Genomic DNA, 3,907 nt, shown 5'->3' on the forward strand with positions numbered 1-3,907 from the left:
TTGCCAACATTTACCTATGTTCGTTATATTGGGTATTTTGTAACGTTAGAAGAGATTTCGTCTCAATAAGGAGTAATGCGTATCACAGTGTTTCTCTACATGTTGTCCCTGGATCAACTGTCATAGAATCACCTTGAGAGCTTGTTAGAACTGTAAATTCTGAGGCTTTAATCAGACGTCTTCAATCAGAAGCTCTAGAGCATTAGGTCTCTGTGTCCAAATGTTCTTTTTTTGAATCTCAATAGAGTAATAAGCATCACACACACAAAAAAATAGAACATTTGTTTAACAAATCTTTAAATACAACTAACATGTATATTCAATAGAGAAATTGAGAAAAGACAGAAGCAAAAACAAGGTGAAATTCGCTTATAATTGACTCTTAAGATTTTGGTGTATGCTCTTTCAGACATTTTTCCCTATGCATTTTAGAAACAAAAATGGAAGCGTAATTGTAGTAACAGGTTAACTTAAAAAAAAAAACTCCACAATGCATTGGAAACTTCTCTTCAGGCTATAACATTTCTCCAATATACATTTTAATGACATCCTGCTGGATTTCTCTCTTTAAAGCCCATTGTCTGTGAGTGACCTCTTTTTCAACATTGGTTCCCTGAACGAAGTAACTTTTTTTCTTTCTCACCTTCTTCTCTTTCTCCCTTTCTTTTTAAACTTTACCTTCACAAATCAGGTGATGAGCAAGGTGTGAGTTTGGGAATTAATTTCCCAGATTCTGCTGGGTTTTACCTGCTGACTTTCTTAGTCACCTCTAGAAAGTCTTGTCTCTTCTCTGTGTTCTATTTTTTTTTATTTCAAAGATGAGACTAATAATGCCTGTCCTTAACCCACTAGTGGAGATATTTCCAGTTATATTAGAATAAAATCTGTAAAACTCTTTGGAGTACTGAGTGAGAACGATTAAAAAAAATCCAAGACACTAGTGTTATTTCTTTAGTATTTATCATAGAATTCCCAGTTGTTGGCCTATAAAACAAAACAAAACTTTAAAGGTGAAGACAGAATATCCATCTTCACTTCTGCTGAAGACACATTTTTTATCTCCTGTTAGACATTGGCATGACATTGGCTACAAAAGGGAGGAGACAGAGGGTGACTATTTACAAATCATGTAATTCAACTCTACTCTGAATTCAGTTTCTATAATGTGGACCGGGTAAAGAATCGTATCAGTCAGGTCCAACCAGAGAAGTAGAACCAGTAGCAGATGATAGGTCCGAAGGTAGGTAGTAGATAGATAAATTACGTATACGTATACGTATACATATACATATACATATACACATACACATACACATACACATACACATACGGATTGATTTAGATATTGGGAATGCATATGTGTATATATATATACTTACATGTAAAGTGTGTGTGTATATACACACACACACACACATATACATATATATATATGTGTGCATATATAGATTTAGTACAAGGTGTTGGCTTACATGATAGGGGATGACTAAACAAGTCCAAAGTCTGTAAAGCAGCTGTCAGAAAGGGAAGATCACAGATAAGCTAGACCGCCACAGACACTGGCAAAAGCTGTGTCCACAGGCAGGAATCTTCTTTCTCTCAAGAAGGCCTCTGCCTGCTTTTAAGGCATTTCAATTGATTAATCCAGGCCCACCATGGAAATCTCTAATTTAAGGTCAATTGATTTAGAGACTTTAACTACATTTGTCAAATCCCTTCACAGCAGCACCTAGATAGGTGTTTGATTAAATAAGTGGGGAGTGCAGCCTAACCAAGTTGACATGTCAAAAAGCTTTCATCGTCTGCTTCTCGTCGACTTGGCACCCATGTACATTCCTTAAACCACACTTACTCTCCAGATGAAGACAGTAAGTCATACTTCCACCCAGCATGATACAACCATCAGCACTAAACTGAAAACAGTTGGAAATTTGCACACCCCCCTCACTCTATCATTTCTCTGCTATACCACCTTTCCACATTCTCTTATGATTATTCTTTCATGAGTTGCTAACTTTCACTTTCATCAGATTCCTACCACTGATCTTTACAAGGCCAATATTCCAGCCAACTCTGAAGGCTCTCCTTGAAACATTTTCCCTTAGGAATAACTGTCTCTGTATGAAGTACTTATAATTACCAGGCTCAGTGCTTAACATTATTTCTATAGTATTTCACTTAATCCTCGCAACAATCCTATATTATTATTTTTATTCTCTAGGTGAGGAAACGGAGCCTTAGAGTGGTTAACTGAATTGCCCAAGATTATATAGTTAATAAATGGTGCACTTTTATTCCAAAGGTAATGCTCTTAAATGTAACTAAGATATATCTCTCTCTTAAGATATCTATATCTATTTGTTTGTTTGTTTGTTTGCAAGGACCTTGTCAGCTTATAATTGCTTTTTTTTTTTTTTATTTTTTACACCTACAGCATCTGGTCTTCCTAGGAGGTCTCCCATCCAATTACTAACCAGGCCCGACCCTGCTTAGCTTCCGAGATCAGATGGGATTGCACTTGTAGAGGGTGGCATGGGCGTAGACTAACTAAGATATTTTGAAGGTCCCAGTAAGGGTAGTGTTTCTTCAAGGGTGGTCTGTAGACCATCTATATCAGAATTGTATTATTTTCATGTTAAAAATGCAGATCCCACGTTATAATCTCAAACCTAGTAAAACTTCTTTAGACAGCCCTAGGATCTATCAGTTTAACAAGTTTGCTAGGTATTTTATTTTATGTTCTATAGTTGAAGCAATTCTAAAATAGGGAGTAAAAGAAAGAATTTCCAAAGATGGGCCATCTGGCTATGGGTAGGTTTCAATTATTCATTCTGTTGAAAAGAAGCATTGTCAAGTGTTGAGAACAGCTGCCTATATGGGTTGAGGCTAGTAAGCTGGGAAACTTTCCATTACTTAGAGAATAGGTTATGCTAACCCGGGAAGTTTGTTCTTCATGCAGGAGAATTTTCCTCACTGTCCCTAGAGGTTCAGGGAATGGGTCCCTGCCAATGTCACACATATCACATGCTTAGAGGATCAATCTCATCGCATGCATCAGTTGTCCCAACAGATTCAGACACAACCACGAAATGTTGTTATTACTATCCCAGTGCAATAGGAAGGGCATTGAATGGACAGATGGCTCAGATTACAATGCAACTTTTGGTAACAAATATATACATCAGAGATTCATAAGACCTTTTCATTACTCTGGTTTTGCAGATAAAGGCAAGGGCGGAGGAGGAAAGGAGGCCAGAGGGACTCAGAAAGGCATATGATTAAAAAAGAGAAGCAGAGAAGGAAGCTTACTCTCATTCCCAAGCCAGATCAATCATTATTCCAAAGTGATCTCTAATCAAAATCCAGCATATGGTTTTTATTAATTTGGGGGCAATTCCCCTACCATCTCATACAATAAAAAGGATGTTGATCTCATAAAAGATTATAGCATCCCTTATCAAGCTAGCAAACAAGAAGTGTAAAATCCAAGATAATGAAATAAGTTGAATTGCTTCACCCTTCCCTCTCTGGTTTTATTATTATTGTTTTTTTATTGCCGAAAGTTCTGAGGGGAAGAGATTCAGAGCTGGGTTATGAATAGATTATGTCAGGTTCATTTCCAGTATGAAGTTGGTACCAAGGGTCCAAACTTCTTCTCGAGAGCCTTAGTGAGGAAAAGCAAAGTACTACCTTTAAGCTCTAATTTGCAGAAATGATTCACCCACATTCAACTTGGTTTTCTGAAGACAGGGGAAAAAAATGAACTTATGATTTTGTTGTTGTTGTCGGTTGGTTTAGCCAACTCTTGTTCCTTTTCGTATAGATTCATGCCACTTTCTCCAGAACTAAACCTCAGATTAACAGATGCTAGTAGGTCTCCTATGAAAGCCCTACCATACATATTGGG

The 3,907-nt window shown here is 37.1% G+C and overlaps 1 pseudogene; it reads right to left on the reverse strand.

The window, feature by feature from the left end:
- Positions 1-2,425: 2,425 nt before the first annotated feature.
- LOC118614299 lies at positions 2,426-2,544 on the reverse strand (annotated as a pseudogene).
- Between the last annotated feature and the right edge of the window lie 1,363 nt (positions 2,545-3,907).

This window comes from Rousettus aegyptiacus, unplaced genomic scaffold (assembly GCF_014176215.1).
Source record: "Rousettus aegyptiacus isolate mRouAeg1 unplaced genomic scaffold, mRouAeg1.p scaffold_m13_p_2, whole genome shotgun sequence".
NCBI classification, from domain to species: Eukaryota; Metazoa; Chordata; class Mammalia; order Chiroptera; family Pteropodidae; genus Rousettus; species Rousettus aegyptiacus.